Raw genomic sequence first — 20,819 nt, 5'->3', positions numbered from 1 at the left:
ATTTACTTTTTAACCAAACATTTACACGTAGAAATGTCTATGTACAACACGTTACTGGAGGATTCCTACAGAGGGCACAGCAGAGAAATCAGACTGTGTACAACTACTGGATTTGCGTGACATAAACAATAACATGGTGACACTCCAGGAGGTTACTAAATTGTTAATTCTGAGAAAATAGCAGAAAAAGCTGCGGCATCATAGATTATATTTAAGGCCCCTAAATCAGTGCTGCCCATACACTGCCACTACTGTTCATGTGTGTATTGTATCTTGCTTACGTGCAGCGTTAAATTCTGAGGTTGTGCATGAGAAACTTCAAAAAAAGGATTCGGCAGGCAGCCATCATGTGCTCACAAGCTCCAGTTTAAGAGACCTTTCTGTTTTGCTGTGGCTATATAATTACACATAGAGGGATTTGTAAATGTTTAAACTATTGAAACAGTAATGTGAATAAAAGAGAAAGAAAGAAAGAAAGAAAGAAAGAGAGAGAAAAAAGAAAGAAAGAGAGAAAGAAAGGAAGAAAGAAAGAAAGAAAGAAAGAAATCAGAGGATGCCTTTTAGGTGCTGTTTTTCAGTTAGTTTTCAGCTGTTCAAGAGTGGTGGGCAGTTGGGCACTTTAACCTAAAACACTGTAATGGGTGAAGACACAGGGTTATACTGGCACTCCACATCCATCTACTCAGAACAGCACTACCAGAAACTAAGCTCAACCAAGAGCTGCCCTTTCAAAATTCTTTTAGCCCTCAGTAGCTCTACACAAAGGTAGCAAGTTTCTGGACTTCTGAAATGGCAGAAAATCAATACCGAGTAGAACCAGAGCTACTGCAACACAAGTCATCTCTCTGTAGCACTTTTGGTTTGGAAACCTAGTCAACTTGAGTAATGTCAAACCACCGTTCAACCTAGAAAGAAATTCATGTTTTCTATTCTGTCACTTTTTGTGTTAATTGATAATGCTGTTTTTCACCCGGAGTTGTTTCTCCAAAGTAGCTTTTGTTTCTGCTTTGCTTTTATTGTCTAAAGGAATACATGATTGTCCACTGACAGAAAAATACCACGAGTACTTCAAATAATGGTAGTGAAAATCCAGTCGGATGTGACCATAATCCCCCAGCAGTGCCAGGGCATATGGAAGATCCAGAGACATGCCTCTCCATCTTGGTGGATCCATCTGTCAGTCTTTGGCGGTGCTTTGCTGCTTTCTCTGGCACATTTGACAGCCCCACGCCTCGGCTAGATTAGAAAATTATACAAATGTAAGGGTGGAAAGGTGTAATTGAAGATGGCAAAGGGCTGATTGGGAGACATTTAAATGATTATTCTCCAGTGTTCAACATGGAGGGCGTGTAGAACAGGCCACAGAGAGAAACACTTTGAAATGATTACCGCTCCTGACAGGTAGATGACAAGCCTCTCTTTTCTTTCTGTGAACCTATGCATACAGTGTCAGCATATGTATGTATGTGCGCACTTGCACTCACTGTGCATGGGTTTGTGTGCTTTGTGTAAATGTCGGTGTGTGTCTTTGCAGGATGTGTGAATGTGCGTGTGATATGGCTGGCGGGCATGCATATAAGCCCTGCGGAGTTGCTTGCTCAGAGCCACCACAAAGCAGAGAGGATTTACATCAGACATATTACAGCACTGCCACCATGACAGCATCTAATGGAAGAAACAAGACACCTTTTAATGAAGACGCTAATTTAAGAAATATCACACTGTGCTCAGAAATATAAATCAGACATATAAGTATGAATCAGATGAGGATGCAGCAGTGGAGGGAAGACATGGACTGACACAGGGATGTCCCACCTTATTTACTTGCATTCAAAGATAGATTGTATCTAATGATGCCCTTCAAATAAAGTTTTTTTTGCTTTAATTTAAGTATGTAGCAGTTTCCACTCTCAGCAGATTGCTCGCCACAGATTGATGTTTTTTTTAAACTATTCTTACCCCATTCTTGTGTTGTCTGGGTAAATACTGAACATGAACATTACATCAACAGTAGCTTTTTAAAAAATCCTTTCTGTAATTTTTAACCAAGTTACGACTTCCACTCCGTTGCATGCGTGGCAGTCGTACAGAATATGCCACAATGAAACGTCTGACATATCACTTTTTCCCCTGACATAGTCAGAAGTTTTCTATCTATGTGGTCTGAGTCAGAGTTGTGTTCTGTCATGTTAAATGCAGTTGACAGAGGAGCCAGGCAACACCCTAAACCTCTGGCCTGAGACTTTGTTTTCCCTGGGCACCAAAGCACTGTACTCCCTCAGGCTTTGGTCTGCTGTGGCTGGGTTACTGTACTCTCTCATGTCATACATTTAACATAGGCGAGTGTTACACTTCTTTGTCATCATAATCTGAAAGGGTGTAGCCAACTGTGGATTTATCTCAGTCGTCATAGAGCTTTAGATATCGCTTTATGCGCTACAAATGCTGACAATAGCTTCTTGAAATGTAACTTACTGGGAATATTGCAAGATATGTGCAATATACATTTCATCATATCTCATTCTGACACATGAACATTCAAACTTTATCATGAGACATTTGGAAATTACATCCAGAATTAACTTTTTTACTGTTTTTATTTTTAACTTTATTTACATTCAAGGGAAATAAAATCTAACTTGTGTATGTTTTTAACCCATTTGTGCCCAAAGACTTTGTGATAAAGAAAACTGAAACATTTGTCTTGAAACTTGATAAAGAGATACTTGCATGTATCTAACAGTACAACTTTTTAAAATGCAAAAACAGTAGTCCTATGTGCCCAACTGACTAGATATAGTAAATTAAGAAAAAAAAATCACTTTTCAGTAAGGATGATCCATGTGGATTATTTTCAACCGATACTGATAACAGATGGTGCTCATGGCTGATACAGATAAAATACATTTTTGTGTATTAAAAAAGAAGTTCATAACCTGCAGTTTATGCACACCTGAGGGGAAGAACAGCTACAATGTATCGAGCAAAGATGGATGATTTAATTGCAAAGCTCTGACCAAGTCAGACCGATGCTCCTTTGGCATATATTCAAATAAGTACACAGAGAAAACAATAACATAAAAAACCCTAGCTGTTTAAAATAAAATAAGAATAATTAATGAGTATCTAAGGTGGTTTACTAATTGAATCCATATTTAACAAACATTGAAAATGAGCCATTAAAATTATATATCACCTTGAGAAAAAAAAAAGCCACAGAAGTAGTAGGTTGGAAAAAATAAAAGTGTGAATTTCTTACAAGGTGTGTAATGAGGAGAAATGAACAGAAAAAGATTCCCCTCCCGTTAGAGGATGTCAATAACCCATGAAGTAGGATTACATGACACACACGCAGACATCACTGAGTATTTAGTTTCTCCTCAGTCTGAGCTTCGTACATTACATTAATTCCTTTAACTACATATTTCAAAAATAATCATACTCCATTTCCCCTGTAAAATTACACAGAGGTAAGTCTTGGCAGGTATATAAAAAAAAAGATTTTAGATTTTTACAAAAGCAGTGTCTGTCTGTGTCAGTTATTGTATAAACTAATCTCTCATTATATGTGACTCCCATCCTGCGCAAAACCTAAAACTACAGATTCGTTTAGGAGAATAAGATTTTCCGTATATGTTGGGTTCTTCATGTGGTCAGCAAAGAGGTTCACCATATGGACCAACAGTAATCATGAGACACAAAAGTACTGAGCCAACCACCATAATGTATACAATATAACGTAAATGGTACACATGTGTACTAATGCACAGTCCATTAAGTAAATGTGCTGCTAAACGATTTCTCAGACAGGGATGTGTTATCCTACTTTTATTTCAATAACCTACAGCGTGTGTTTACATAAAAATTGAATGATTTATTGTACAAAGATGCTCTACATAGTTAATGCACTGACATGAGAAACACATATTTGGTAATAGTGGAGTATGCAATGCTGTGATTCCACAAGCTAAGGATCAACTCTTGATGCTAAATATAGCCTTACTTTGAAAAATACACTAATAGGCAATTTCTTGCCTGGCCTGCGTTCAAAGGAAGTCGGGATCATATACCGATATACATAATATGGCATTATTGAATATGGTACAGTATGTAGTTTGGTTGGGTTCAAATGCCATTGCAAGTTCATTGTTCCTATTGGCTTTCAAGTCAAAACATCTGCCACGGAGGTTTACTCAGGGGTGAAAACACTCAAAGAGCAATATAAGGAGAAAATGAGAGCTTGAGATTTAATTGAATGATTTAGTTGCAGTGTATCCAGCGTCAGTGATTAAAGCGTGAATATTAATCAAGTGCTCATTTTTTGATATTGTTAGTTTGGTCCAATCTACTTGTGAAAGCTAAAGAGATGTGGCTAATCAAGAAGTCATCCTATTTTTCGCCCTTTCTTACTCTTTCGCTAATATCTTTGACGTTTCCCCTAAATTGCAGATAGGGGGCTGACGTTTCAATTGGACCGCCCGCCACTTTAAAGATGGTGCCTTAGGACATAGTCTGAATCACAGTATTGGAGGAAAGGAGTGAAGAGCTTCTGCTGCCGCTCACATTTGTCTCAAGAGTTCAGAAAGTACCATATTACTTATGTTTTGTTATTTAAAAAAAAGTATATTTACATACAGAAGATATGTAGTTTATTGCCTGTATTTACTTCAAATTCAGGTAAAAATTATGCATAGTCTTTTTGATTTATATTTAGAATGCCTGATAGTAGTCACTGCACCTACATTTATTTCCTGTACAACTGTCCTTTAGGAAAAATGTCAAAGTGGACTTACAGAAGGAACAGTGTGGGATAAAGAGTTAGACATGGCACCAGTCATAATCCACCCTTCAAAAGAGCCAGATGGAGAGGGTAAGGTTTCAGTCATAATATTGTTTTTGGATTGAGGTGTGCAGTCGCTCTCTCACTCTTGCGCTCTCTCAATCTCTCTATGTCCTTGTCTCTTTCAATCTTTCTCTCTTGGACTCTCCGGCTCTCTTTCAAACCCTCCTCCTGCTGTGTTTTATCAGATCCTGTCACAGGGGGCCTCTTATAAAACCAACAGAGCTCATCAGGATTGAGCTCCAGAGGACCGGTTCGGTCAACCCTCGTTAATCTACTGTGGTCCGGGTTGGGCTAAGGCCTCGGCTGGTATTTACCAATCAGATCTTGAGTGCAGATTTAAAGTCAGCGCTACGAATCCTTTTCATTGAAAGTGATTTGCGATGAAAACCATGGTTAAAGGGACCCGTGCAGTGGTCCTAAATCAGCAGTCTTACCCTGAGACGCTTGATAAACATACAGCCCCTGGGTTTGTGTCTGGACTGGTGGGGCTGTGGGGCAGAAAGGTATGTGCTTAGTGGTGATTGTGAGCCGTGGCCTCCCCTCATTCTCCGAGGCCGAACACACACAGAGCGACCTTGTGTGGAGCAGAGGGCTGGGCAGACACGCTGAAGTCAGCTCACGCCATGCACTGCACTGTAGGCAAAAGAAGAAATTATCCTTCTGGATTACACACATACAAATATTCACCAAAAACGTCTTCCATGCTATTGTGCATTATTATAATTTGAAAAGAAATTTAGAAAACTAATATACAGATTCATTCTTACTAGTGATTCTTATAATTATCAGCTCCAAGCCAGACTGTAGGGCTGCCCCAGACTACTGTAGAGTTGTTATGGAAGCACTCATAAATCCACCCAGAATTGCATAAACCTGTCAGTGGGTTCATTACAATAATTACTTTAATTTTCTGTTGATGATTTAATGATAAAGCAACAGAAAAAAAGAGAGAAAATAAAACAGAATGAAAGAAGTTTTCAGAGGAGACGCCATGCCACGTTTCCTGTTGAGCGCCTTTCACCTCTCAGCTGACAGAACACTTTGTGTCTCACCGCTGGCATAGCCCACAGTGTTGTGAGCCACAGCACGGACACGCGGCCTCACCCCTCGGGGACACACACTAATATGCGTAAGAACACACATATGTACACTAATGAGTAAATTCCGTACCTACGATGCACATGCATGAACACACACATAAAGACAGGCGACAAAAAATCCTTACACTGAAACCGGTCTGCGGACTGGCTGGTCCTCGTTTGATTAGGACAGGATGTACTCTTAAAGTTTACTGACTGTACTGCAGCTTTGCTGGTTCTTGTGGTCGACAGTGTGCCACAGACTGCCATGCGGCTTGCTGTTTTTCTCTTCTTGACCCTGCCACACTCATAAAAAGACAGGCAGGCTTTAGTCCTCTGTCCCTTCCCTCCACAAGCCCTGTTAAAAGAGAGACAGAGCTAAAAAAAAAAATGCTCTGAGAAGTTTCGTAATCTAGCCTTCAGCTGTCTTTATAGATACAAAAAAATACATAATGATAAATCCAACACAGAATTAATTTATTAATTTGTCCATGCTGAAAATAGTCATTAGTTGCCTTTCCACTGTTGTTGATAGTTGTCCAGGAGCTGTTGATGCTGATGCCCTAGTGTTATGTCTGTTGTCCAATCAGAGGCTGTGTTTCTGACTGTGTGGCAGCTAAGACAAGTAAGTTTGGCTATCATGCTAATGGCAAACATCTCAGTAGAATTTCACACTTTTCATAGCACTGTAGATAATTCTATTCTGCCTGTGTGTATAAAAGCGACAAAGTGAAAAGGACACACACAGAAAAGATGATAGTCACCTAAACAGTTAAATCTTACATTAGCTGGATAGCTTGGTTAGCAAGGTGCATCCATAATTCATGGTAACTGATTTTAATTGGGATGCTAATTTTGGCAAGAACCAAATGTACTTACTGGTTTTTTTTTGTTGCTGCTTTTTTTAACGATGCACAGGACATATTTTAACCAACCAAACTGTTACAGTTGAACTTCGTGATCATAGACTTTGATACAATCTCACTTATTTTTGCAACTAGTAACTAGTACAGTCGCCCCCTGCTGGCAGTTTGAAATAATGCAGTTTTCAGGCACATCTGCATTGCCTTGCCTTATCAGAACCGGAGCCTATGTCCACTTCTTTTATACAGTTTATGATTCAGAGGACGTCTTCCACCAAAATACATTAATATGTGTGTGATGATTGTTATTCTGTTGTATCAGTATCAATAAGTTGGCTTTGTGGGTCCAACACAGATCACATCACCATTTTAAAGCTTTGATCAAGACACTCAATCCCCGTCATCTAGGGATGTCATAATTAAATTAACTCCCACCAACATCCATCAGTTACCCTCAACCCTCACCCCCATCCAAGAAAATCACTGAATTCCTGTCCATGAGGTCATCATTAATACCAAACTAGGCAGACACTGATCCCTCAATGTATAGGGGTGCAGGTAGGTAGGCGTCAGAAACTTCTAAAAATAAACAGATTAGTTGATTACCTGTGCCCAGAAACATGTAAACAATACAACCAGATCAATACAAAATATATTTCACTGTCAGAAGAGTGTGAATATCAATCATCAAGGGAACTCCACTGTTTTATCTCCTCTCACGGTGGATATCCTCTTTTAGATGTATTCTGGGAAAATACCAATCTATATTCTACTTATCTTTCCTTCATATCATCAATCTCCAGATTCACAAATTGCTTTATTTAAGAGCGATTTTTAAAACACTAATTTGGGTGTATGATTCAGTGTCATTACCTACATTAGATTTTGGCATCAGGTATAAAACCCTGACTGGAAAATACTTGATAAAATACAATTACCCCTGTGCCACCCCCATAAAACTCTAATGTGAAAGCAGTCACAGAGCATATTATGATATAAGCTTGTTGATACTTAAATTCAACTGAATGTATCATTTACAAGGAGAAATGTCTTACAGTCACGATGCCAGCAGCTCAGGGAAACTCAAAACTTTTCTCTTGGATGGGAATGTATGATTTTTATCAGGTATTAATGAAGAACTGACATTTCCTGGGCATTGTGGTTCTTTGAAAAAACAAGGCCGTAGGCGGATTTCAGTCATAGATATACTTAGTTAAATGAGCTTATAATTACCAAATTATAGGTGTATACCATTGCACCTGGTGTTTTGACATTTGACAAGATGTTATCAATGCCAGCTAATCTCTTCCGTTGGGTAATTTATTTATGATTCACATAGATTACACTGATGCTGGTTATGAAAGGGGTAACATATTTGTACAGCAAAGTTTATTTAATATGTTTTGCAGCTCTGATACCCTAAGTCATCAAAAATAAATTACATTTTAAAGCTGCAAGTTTTACAGATCTGGCTCATTTAATATGGAATGGTGGCTCTCCTCTCAAATGATTACAGAAAGGTTGAGGAAATACTAAAAAGGTTGTGCAAAGTATGGACATCAAGCTCCACCTGTGACAGCTCTGTTTCAAAAGAAGAATGTCGTCTGTACAGTTTCAAGTTGTGGATGTGTGAAGGGGGGAAAAAGGGGAGGGGGGGTCTTTTTTTGCACTGTGAAGATGGCAGCATTCTTGGGGGGGCAATAATCCAGGGCATATATGCCAGTGCTGACAAAGGTCTGGGGTGTGTGTGTGTGTGTGTGTGTGTGGTGCTGGTGGTGGGGGGGTTGTCACTGATCCCTCAGAAGGCTAAATTTACCCAGGAGTGATGGAGGCAGGTGGACTCAGCTGGGACAGTGGGGTAGGGGGGGTGGTTGGAAAGAACCATACCCGGTTTCAGTTCAGACAGAGATCGGGGGCAAACACACAACCCAAATCGGGGGTTTCTATTCAAAGCCAGCTGGTCTGGCTTTATTACATGCAGGACATTTATTTTAAGCAATTTGTTGGTATTTTTTGTGTTCTTTTGGTCCACTATCTACCTTTATTTTTCTTTCTTTTTTTATAACTTTTGAACTATTTGATTGAGCTGGGCCTGGTGCTGCGGGGTGTAACTTCCTGGGGAAGCAGAGAAACGGCACGGGTGAGTTTTCGCAGAACACCTATTCCCTTCCTTTTCCCTTCTCCTCATTCTGCCGGTGGAAAACCTGCCTCCGTTAGAATTTCAAAATATACTCTGCACAGTGGGTCATGACAGGTTTAACAGATTAAGCCGTAATTTTGATACTTGAGCTACTCCATTCATCCGTATGGATATTTATTTTGAAGTGCTGTTGCCTAATTGTTTCATTATAGCCTCGCTGGATTTAGTGAAAGATGTCTTTGTCATATAGCTCAAAAAGGGGGAAAAACTGTACCAGTATGAACAAGGCCAAAAGATACATCTAATTGGTGTTTTCTTTGAGTTTTTCCTGCTCTTGACAAAGTAGAAAGACACCAGAGAAGCTGTAACACTGCTGAAGGAGGAGTCAGGTCCCAGCTGTTGCCAATCACCTCTGCGGAGCACTTGGGGAATAGCTTATTGAGGCTTCTGGAACCGTGTGTGTTTAACTTTTAAAAGTCTACATTTTTATTTCTCTAAGGCAAGACAAATGGTTTCAGTCACTAAAGTGGAACTTTATATTGTGTTGTTTCTCTGCTTCTAATTCTTCACAGTCAGTTTAGGTTACTGGTACTTTTAAGGGTAATTGCTTAGAACATCTCATTGCACAATCTGGAATTATCACCGAGAGAAAAGAGCATGGCCTTAACATGCTGTTTGCTTTAGAAATGACTCATTCCCTCAAGGTAGCCACCTAAGTGGCAAATACGCACTTCAGTAGCAATATGTGTCACACAGTTCAGTGTTTAAATAAGACATATTGGGCAAAGTTTTGAAACAAAGGAGAAAACTTTTGTCTTATTAAATGAACAGAGAGGGGTTTATTCCTAAGCAAATGGAGACATTACAAAAGTGCTTTACTGTAGGGCACCTGTCCCAAAACAACCACATGGAATTTCATACTAAAGCAAAGGCTTTGTTTGATTTTAATGAGTGGTGAATGACTCTGTTGGACATTTTCCCTTTAACATTTGATTTCACTGTAGCTTTTGGATATAATAAGAGGAGAAGTAATATTATTCCCGAATATGATATCCTCATTTTTGTGTACATTTGATTTTTGGTTTTTGATTTGTCCCAACCAATTTTTTAAATGGTCCATTTTGTTCCCATCGCTTTTAAAAGCATAATTTGTTAAAAATAGCCGGCACCTAGAAATATCAACTAAAAGCTACACGATAAGTAAACATACAATGCAATGTTAAAATATGAGAAAAAATGTGTATTGTCCCAAAATTATCCTAAAATGTGCAGCTGTGGATGCAAATGCACATGAACGACGCACATGAACTTTACTTACAGTGCCGTCATTTGTTTTGTGCATTTTATGGTGACTTTTTTTCATACACGCTATGACCTTTTGATGCATCTTAATGCAATTTTTCCCTACCCACCTTAACTATCTACTCTGTCCTCATACGAATCCCAACATTACATTGTCTTAAATGACATGTTGAAGACCGATTATAAAATGTTTTTTCATCTGAGCTCTTATGTCCACACCACTTTTCAACAAAGTAACGCCGTCAGCCACAACTACAGTTAGCACTACTGTAATAATGAAAATGAAAACAGTTTAATTCCACTGTAACAAGCTAAAATTAAAGAAATTAACAGATTTTTAAAATGCCTCTCTGGATTTAAGTTAACAAATTTATGTCCCTTATTTCATACCTGGAGAGAGTTACTATCCTCTTGCTGTTAACCCAAAGAGGCAGGACCTGAGAAACTTTGACCCAATTTACAGGAACCGCTCAGTCCTCACTTATTATCTTTTCTGCCCCTGAATTCCATGGCTTTGATGGTCAGCGGAGTTGAGGAAATGCGTTGTTTTCTTTCTCTGTAGGGTGGCGAGCGCTCTTACGCAGTTGCCTCTCTGCCTTTGAAACTCTCCTCATCCTGTCACTTCAACTCCACACTGTGCTATTAGATTCATTGTTGCTGTTCTTTATGCATTAGGAAAAGTAGAGAGGATATTTGTTTATCTCCACTCATAATGTCTAAAATGTCAATATGGATTAAATCAAATTTTATTCAAAGTTAGGAGTAGTCAAACTGTCAATATCATCCATAAAACAAAAGGTGACACTTGCTGAAATGTATCAGAGACAAAGAGGTTTGTGGTCACTGCTGGTTTCAGCTTGTTTAGTTTTCAGTGGAAAGTAATTTGATACAGATATGCTTTTTGAGGTTTCCACTGGTGTTTCTGTGTAAATGAATAGGAAGGTTAAGATAGAGCAGAGAACCAATTTGCTGTTTGTTTATCCTGTAACAGCCACTGACAGAAAGTATAGCAGTAGTTGGGGAAGTAGTTAGTTTCCATGGTTATTTGGTGGGCACCACTGATCCAGATGCTCTTGAGTTACAAAGTATGTTACAGAAGAAAGTGCATTTCATTTTTAAAACAAATTATCACTGTACCAAGACCTATTACACAAATGGAAGCAATTTCAATTTTGATGGCATGGAAGTACAAGTTTGTTCCACTGTAATGGCTTACAGTAATTTTGCTCTTATTTTTTCTTTTTCATCCTCTTCTATTGTCTTTATTATTTAATTCTGGAAGATTTCCAGCAGAAGTCCAGCCCACCGTATGAAAACTCTCTTTCTATCTACCCCCCTGAGCACTGTCGAGGCCAGAAAACAGTATGACGCTCTGCCGCCACTACACAACGCCTGTGCGCCGGGGCCGCCTAAATCTACAAAACACGAGTGCTGGCGCGAGGCAGCTCCTTTGATCTGCAGCTAATCTCAGTTGCCTGCCTCCCCTCTGATCATGTCTGAATAAGAATGAGTCGGGGGTGATCCTGGAGGCACAAAGAGCTTTAGACGCTGCCGCTCGTCTGCCGAGCTCCACCATGTAACACGGGGCCCGCGCTGATGGTCGCTAGGACTCGCTATCACACATCAGAGCTGGGAAACCCTCATTTAGACACACATTATATTCCGCTCCACTTGCTTTTCTTCACAGTGAGATGCTATCAGCTGCTTGTTGAGAGTGTGGGAGAAGTTGCATAGCCATGCTGAGTGATCTTTAATTGTCAAGGGAATTGGCTGAGGTCAACAGCTACAGGAGGGACTTCTGCTGTGTAATGGTTACTATGGGAATTGGAAACAGTGATGACTGTAGGCTTTTGTGCTGTAGCTGAATGTGTTATAGCTTATGGATGAGGGCCCCTGTCAGTGTAACACATTATCAGTAAAATAGTGATCAAAAAATCACCTACACAGACCATAACCCTAAACTGTGATCTGAAGTGAGATCTCACTGCCGGCCTACCTTCCTGAAGTGTTGATAAGTTTAATTTGGTTGATGATTATTTCCAACAGCTGCAAAATGATATCAAAACATCAGATTTTTTTGCAGCTTTACAGCTACAGAATATGACTTACAGGTGCAGGACTATTTATCCTCCAGACTAAACGACCAAATATATTGTAATTGCCTTTCAAACAACCCATAATAGTGTTTTCTACACTGGTATCAATTTGTCAGTGGCTTTATAATAAATATATAATCCTTTCGAAGCAGCTACCACTATGGTTAAGATTTGGTTAGGTTAAGGTTAGGGAAATATGATGGTTTGAATTTTTAAAGAACTTGCTTGCATGCTTAAGTTTAGGGAACTATCGTGGTCATGGTTAAAGGAAACCAATGTTGACAGCGATAGGAAATGGGAAACAAACAGCGGTCTGCCATGTCAAAGTCACTTGCAACATAACGCCTCACTAGATCCACCTTTGCTTTTAAACCAACAAGTCGGGCAAACTTTAAAGATAAAAACAATTCTGTCAGTTCTGTTAAGGGATTTGTGAATTAAACTTGAATGGGAAAAAATTAAGTTTGTATTGTGATATAAGTTCTTGATTTAAACTTTCACATGCTTATCATGGAAATTGGGATCTATTCAATTTCTGCATATTTAACACTAATAATGTTTCAGACACAGCTTTTGCACCACGTCAGGAAACACCGGTAGGCACCCCTCGGACAGAGACAAAAAAAAATCTAACATTGGCATCTCCGCTTTATGGGCACAATTAGAGAAAGGGCAACGAGAACAATGAAATAACTGTGCCTGTGTTGGAGCAGTTCATAGGGAATTACTTTCCAGCCATTCAAAAGGAGGAAAAATCATTAGCAGAAAGAGAGTTTTTCTTTTTTTCTCTCACATGAAGCAATCTAGTGCAGACAAAGAGAACTTTGAGCCCCTGATATACAGACAGAATGTCCAGCAATTACACTTGCTAGAGTATAGAGAAGACACGGGCAGATGAGGAGGGGAGGGAGGAGTACCAGTGTCAGGGATTAGAATAAAAAAAGGAAGTAAATTGAAATAAGAATGATTAAAATGTTTTTTGTGGGGTAATGGTTACTGATATTTAATTGCTATTGAAATTAAATGACTTTGCCTAAATGTTTTGATGATTCCTCTGGAAAAAAAAATCGCTAACCAAATTAAAATAATGTATGGTTAAAAAAAATGTTGGTTAAACTTTGCATGGAGAATACCTCCAGTTAACCCATGCGGTAAACCAGTTCATTCTGTGCTAAAAAGGGTGCAGAGCTCCCCTGCAGGCAGCACATTTAATTACACAGCGGTGCCTGAATGCCCCTCTACAGGCAAAGTGTGTTCTTCATATGTAGCAGGTGGTGCACTGATGGCACCTGTCGTGTATACTATTTTGACATACATCATGCATTCCGACTGTAAAATCATTAAGCAGTTTTGACAGATGCATAATTAATCTGCAGATGCAAGACAGAAAATCCAATAATATATGAAGTCAGCAGCTGCTTTTTCTTCTAAATATCAAACTGATATTTGGATGTTTGTCTTGTGGAAGTAATTTATTATTGTTCATTAAATTCAAGAGACGGCATAGTCTGTTTTTATTTTATTTAAGTCTCATATACAGCACAAAGATCAGTATAAATTTTCTCATCACGCAGCACTGTAAATGTGAGTGTGTGCATCTGTGTGACTGTATCTACATGCACACATATACATGAGTGCAACAAAGTGAAGAAGCAACAGGTCTGATCAACAGCTCGGCCAGCGGCACTGTGTCTCAGCCAGTCAGCACAGTCACAGGACCATGGGGCTTTTCTTATGATGTAACTGGAGCATCAGGCAGAACAAAGAGAGAGCTTGTTGTTCAGCTTGTGCCTCATCCATAATGCATAAAAGGTGTACGGACAGAATACTGTTGGTTAAACACGACACATGCAAATCACCAGCGCTGTCTCTCATTTGACACTGCTCGGTAAGGGGTCGTTATGTGGCTATTACAGTTTCACAGGCCTTCTGACTTTGTTATTACTGCATTCAAGTCCGTTCTCTAGAGTCTGATCCAACAGGGTGCCGTTCTGAAACTGAACTGTAAGGACGAGGAAATATATGAAATGGTACAGTGAATTTACTGCTTGCCAGACGCAGTTAATGGCCAAACCACACAGAAAAACTATGTTATTGAAAATAAGACTCTGTATGGTTTCACTGAAAAATGAGTCATACCATTAGAGAACACAGCAGCTAATGACAAGTAGGCAGACCTTTTTTTTTTTGCTTCTTTTTTTTTTTCTTACTTAGAAAACAAGAATTAAAGCTGACCAGAGCTGTGACGGTTAAAATGACTGAGGTGACTTTAGGTTAATGAAATACGTGGGATCATTTAATGTCCAAGTCAAATATCTGTTTATTGTAGAGTGATTGTATTTCTTGTTTTTTTTCCAGTGATACAGGGGAACTAAATGATACTGCTTCATTTAATAAGCTGTCATTCAAGTGCAAAACTTAGTAATTAAGAGCAATTTCCAAAGTAACTTATTTAAATATATTATATTTACATATATGTATGCAAGGTTATTGCTCTAAGGAGTTAATATAAATGATCTTGACTCAAAAACAGTTTGAACAAACTGCTTAACTGCATTATTTCTGTAGTGGAATAATCAAGGTGATATTGCCTGCAGTTCACATTTAGGAAGGAGGAACATCACCTTTATAAAAGCTTATTTGAGTGTACAAATAAAAACTTCCACAGAATCCTTTTTTTCTTTGTTTTATATATTTTGTAATATGAGAACGTATGATTTCAGTTAATTAAAAGTGGTTTTCTCACCTTTACTCCCCTAATTACACTGTACAGTGGTGCAATTCCTGCAACTATAATTACTGATGATATTGCCCTCTGAGTTTCATTATAAACCTTATTAATAAGGAGCTTCGAATCATGTGTAATATAGAGCTTTGGATGACTAACACAAAGACCAAGTGCCGAACGGCAGGGAAATGTCTCACATCTCTTCTACAAAGTGTGAGCTTACTTCTAAAGTCGCTATGTTTTCCCAGAGAACAGAACCCAGATGTTCATGTTGATGAAGTCCTGTACAATATGGATGTCATCTGTTAACATGAACAAAACATGCATGTAATAGAGTGTGTTTTAAATATGTTTTGTTTTTCTTAAACTATAAATTATATACAGTACAAACACTCAAACACTCATGGATAATATTGCATACATTATGCACTCAAACATGTGACATTTACACTTGCAGATTAAATATTAACATGATTAAAACTGACTTTTATAAATATGAATATATATATATATATATATATATATAGACCAGTAGGTGTCATGTAATGCTGACATGACATTTTATAAATGCATTAATAGTTTTATTTGTGAGATTAATTATTTGTTCTTCAAAACCACATTGGTCTTACCCTTAACACACACACACACACACACACATTCACACAGGCATACACAAACCTACAAACACAGGCGCACACACACAAGATCTATAGAACCCCAGCTGAGCCTGTGAGTTAAATTGGCCTGCAGGTCTTTCTGTAACCCCTGTGAAGCTTGGTCGTCACATCATGTAGCATCAATCTTGTGTCAAAGCACCAAATGTCTCTCAAATTCATTAGGGATCGAGCGCAGGAAGAATGACTGAAAGCAGTAAATACCACATAAAGCTGGAAGCATCCTCAGACATATCTGACATACAACAAGTACTCCATGTGTCTCGTAGTGCTTCTGTAATAGCTGGCTAATTCTCAGGAGCAGTGAGACAGAGTGCTTGACAACATCATCTACTGTGACAGGCAGATTGTGTTTTCACGTGAGCGTGATCGACAACAGATTGCACTGAGCCCGGGCTGTTCCTGTTTGCCCTGGAAATGTGTTAGTGTTTATCTTTTGCTTGAGAGAGGCATTCCTTTCTTTCTCCCTCCGTTACAAAAAAACACACATTTTTCAGGCGAGCTGTTTTGCATGTGTGTGTGTGAGACACACGCTGTGAAGTGACTGCCAGGAGAGGCTTAAGAAACAATCCAAGCAAGATCAATATCAGCAAACCGCACTTATGTGTTTGACTTAACATGCAGTTGCAGTTTCCCCTCTTCCCTTTTTATGCACAGCTGAGCTGATGCCAAACCTCACAAAATTGCATTTACCCAAAAGCCTAAAGTGTGTGTATACACAGTGTGACATATTTGAAATTACATAATTGTTTTGGCAAACTGTTGATTTTTCTCCATCAGGCTTTGATGAGACCGTCAGCCCACACTGGAACACACACACACACACACACACACACACACACACACACACACACACACACACACAGAACACAAGTTCAGATTGCATGTTCTAAGTGTAGGAGGAAGGGACAATGGCTAATGAGTGAAGCAGGGAAAGTTTCAGATAGCAAGAAACTAATCATCTAGTTTGTTTTAATGAAGGAAAAAATAATTTTGCCACACAAAAGCCACAACCTGTGACACACTCTGCTTGTGCACACTTATTGTGTACTCAACTCTCAATTTATTAGCTGTAAAAGACATAATGTGTAATACAATGTAACAATAATCTGCCTGTAAGGCTTTGAGTTGTTTCTATCATATTCACATTCAGCTGTAGACCCCCGCTTGGTAGTCTCAAGAGCAAAATATACAGTGAGTTCCCTACTTTGCATTAAATGTGTGAGCATAGAATGAGGCTGTAAGTATGCATTCACTATAAGTTTATCCCTGTAGACAAGTCAGACAGTCATTTATGAATATGCATGAGCCAGTGTTTGCCTCGTTTAATGATTTTTCACCATTCAAATATATTCACTCCACCTCCCCCCATTTATTTCTCTGTGCTTCATATGGACATTAAATACATACACACACACACACATAGATGGATCCTGCTCACTCTGTGCAAGTTGCTTGCAAACAATTACCATTTCACTGGCAGGTTCACTCTCTCTTCTCCTCCTCACGCTTTCCCTATGTTACTTCTCCCAGGTGCCAACCAAAAACAACCTCAAGCATTGTGAACACTGAAAGGACCTCTCCGATGAATCGCTGACAGGAAGCACAGAAAGCTACGAGACTGAGGGCACGCAAGACGGCTGACGAAGGAACATTGAACGTGGTATGTACGCTCATCCAGGCACCCATAGGTCTCCATATGCCAGTGACAGATTTAATGCCATCACGAAGATGTCTGAACATAGGAAATAGTCTATTAAGGGTGTCAAATCTGTATGTTTCCTACACGCTGATACGCGATGCCATTGATATCTGCCATGTTGCATTTATGAACCCACCGTGTCTAACAGACTACACCTTATTGATTATCATGGAGGTCTTGGGGGCAGAGGAAACGCTATTAAAGATTAAAGGGTCAGGTGATGTGAAGGTGGTATTCCAAGTCATCAGACACCAGCGGCTTCAGTTACGGGCTGTAATGTCCGCCCGTCAAGCAGATTAGCCGTCTTGATTTATTTATTAACTGATTTCATGTCCCACCATTTCCTACCCTGACTGACTGACTGACTGGGTGGCTGGCTGCACACGTGGCTTATGCTTCACAGGTGAAGTTCAAAGGAAGGGAAAGATTAGGATGCTGCTTGGTGTCCACTTACACTTTACACAGTCTAGTGACAGGCATGTACTGCAGAGCTATAAGCTGTGAGAAATGCTTCGCTGTTTGTCTGCGTGGGGTTTTCAGTGAAAAGTGGGTGATTCTTTACCGCGAATACAACGAAGGTGAGGATACGATTAAAGCTCAACAAAAGTGGCCAACTGTTTTCACCCTTATAAGGAGAAATAAAGGGACAACACAACAATATTTTAATCTTTCTCTGTGTGGAAATGTAAACGTTGGCCATCCAATGGGCTTCAAAGACTCACATTTATGAAAACTCATGATTATATTTTCTTTGTCTGAGGATGGATTTGAAGAAAACTCAAGCGTGAGACCTGATGATGTATTAGAGTATAACAGGCTCCATTCAAGAGAACCATTATTTAAACTGATACAACACCCATATAATGTGAGTATAATAGACCCGCAGTATTACAAGGCCTATCTGGGATACATCTCTGTACAGACTGCCTGTCTGTGTCTTATCTGAAGTGGCAAACTTGCTGTTCTAATTGTTATCTTCACACTAATAGAGTGGATGTTTTGAAATCATTTGGTTGGATGGATAAAGGCTTGGTAATTCCCCCATGCTTACTGTCTGTGTCAGGGCTTATCTGAAGGAGATAGCTGGGTCCTGGAGAATGATTGGCGGCGTGCAGGAGGTGGAAAGTTTGTAAGCGTCTCAGAGAGGAGGCAGCATTCGTGTTGCACAGACATGGAAGAAATCTGTTGAGAATTGAATAGTTTGGGGGCTACTGAACAAGATTTATGAGTTGATCCCAGTTTTTATTGCAAGAAGCATATTATATTATAAGTGTAATGCAGTTGCATGAGTTTTTAAATATAATTTCCCTTAACATAAGAGAGAAAGTAAAGTGTTTTATGTGCTTCTACCATTTCTTGAGTGTAGAGGTTTACCTTTTCTGTCTTTTTTCTGATGTGATATGCATGAAAAAACAGGCCACAACAACACACCAACTTTGGCGGCTGGATTTAACTGTCTAAAGTCGACTAAAGATGCTCAACGTGCTCTCGATGGTTCATTAGTTAAAGCACACATCCCCCATCATCTTCCTCTAGTGGTCCTCTCTGAGCAGTAATTGTGCGTCCACTCTATCGGGGCTGGCGCGATAATAAAGCATTAAGAGCCGTGCCTCTTTCATTAAAGTAGAGTTGGGAAATGTGAGCCCGCCCCCTTTCAGGAGTCAAAAAAAAAAGAGGAAAAAAAATTCGATTATTTCTCCTCGCACTGGAGAGAGGAGAGGGCTTGGGGAAAGACTCGGTCAGGATTGTGGGAAGGAACAAGAAACAGCCTCTCAACATCACCATCAAGCTCCGAGGACGTCCAGCAGTACAGCAGCACCACCCTCCAACCATCGCGGCTCCACAGGGTCCCTCTCCGCTCACCGGCACCTCGCTGAGAGCAGGCGAAGCGTCCTCGCCGCCTCCTGAGCAGACACTGCCGATCAGAGAGAGAGAGAGAGAGAGAGAGAGAGAGAGAGAAGAAGAGAGAGAGAGAGAAGAGAGAGAGAGAGAGAGAGGGAGAGAGAGGAGAGAGAGAGAGAGAGAGAGAGAGAGAGAGAGAGAGAGAGAGAGAGAGAGAGTAGTTGTCTCTGACATTATAGAGACTCCTACCACGTACTGTAGGTTACTTTTTTTTTCCTCCCGGCGACGTCCTCAGCTAAGTTGCGCTCCTGGATTTTAAGTGCGTCTCGGCGAAGTCCGTCCCCATCAAGCAGCAGCTCCAACCTTCCTGTCAGTCGGCCGGACCAAACAACCGGCGGACCGCTTGTTGTATCTTTCACTTCACCCGGACAAGATTTCATGCGAAATAAAGTAAGTACGGCGCTCACACTCACTCGCAAAAACATCCACCACACGCGTTGCATCATATGATCCGTATTTTTAATCTTAATCTTCCAGAGGGAAACTTGAGGGTCTATTTTGATGCGCGCTTCCTCCTCAACAAAGTACAGTTAACTGCGCTTATTGATTTGTTGTGACCCTGATCGACTCATGCCGGTGACAACTATGTCATATAATTACCGGCTGACATCAATTAGCTGTTTATGCCCTGTTAGGAGAGTCAAGCTCTGTCTCGTGTTTTAGGTAGTGTTACTGTTGTTTCGACCTTGTGTAGCTTTCTCATGTCCACATGCAGGCGCAAAGCCCCAAAGCCACAGCTACTGAATACGCTGCTGCCCTCCTTAATATCACATAATACAGTGTGTGCCTCTCTTCTGCGCTATGGGATGGCACGTTAAAAGTTGCACTGTTAGTTTAAAATGTAGTGTTTAATCTACCTGATGTGTTCAATTTCTCAAAATAATATTATAAGAAACTTAAAAAAAAAACTCAGACAATAGAACATGTAAAAAATACATGTTGTTTGGAAGTTTTTAAAATTCTAATAATTAGCTTAATTAAAGCAACAGCATGCAGGAAAACTCACTATACGCAGGATGGCCTTACTTTGTGAATATGTAATTCTTTACCAGCGTAATAAACTGAGTGCCTTAATGATCACAATTATCCTGCTATTAAATATAAATTTAAGATAACCTGTACATAGGCAACTTTCATAAATATATTTAAAAAAGACTGGACAATGTAAGCATTAATCTTTTCCACACTACAACATAGGAGAACACAGTTAAGCAGACTGAGCGTTAATTCATGCAGTCCAGAGACACAGTGATAACAGTACTGTAAATCAGTGTTTTAGAGAAGGTTCGGCATGTTCAAGCTCAATTATAATTTCTTCTCTGTGACTTTGTGACTGACACTGTTTAGACTTTTTTCACTCAAGCAACAATGATATATTTATACGATGAGTTTAGTTCAGTCTTGTGTGGCTCAATTGAACCTGTTGCAGAGAGAGGATTAATAATGACACCATAATTAACCTGTGGCAACTTTCACAGGTTGCAGCTTTA

At 39.6% G+C, this 20,819-nt stretch overlaps 1 protein-coding gene across 5 annotated transcripts in view; it reads left to right on the top strand.

Annotated features, from left to right (window-relative positions):
• The first annotated feature begins 19,481 nt into the window (after nucleotides 1-19,481).
• The window catches only part of mef2cb (myocyte enhancer factor 2cb), a 62,401-nt gene continuing 61,063 nt past the window's right edge, over nucleotides 19,482-20,819 (top strand). For all 5 annotated transcript variants that reach the window (XM_059337970.1, XM_059337969.1, XM_059337966.1 and 2 more), the window contains exon 1: nucleotides 19,482-19,719. The gene's annotated coding sequence lies outside the window, so the exon portion shown is untranslated. The remainder of the gene's footprint in view (nucleotides 19,720-20,819) is intronic.

Source organism: Centropristis striata, chromosome 7, assembly GCF_030273125.1.
Source record: "Centropristis striata isolate RG_2023a ecotype Rhode Island chromosome 7, C.striata_1.0, whole genome shotgun sequence".
Classification (NCBI taxonomy): Eukaryota; Metazoa; Chordata; class Actinopteri; order Perciformes; family Serranidae; genus Centropristis; species Centropristis striata.
Note: the sequence above shows the minus strand (reverse complement) of the source record. Positions and strands in the feature narration are given on the sequence as shown.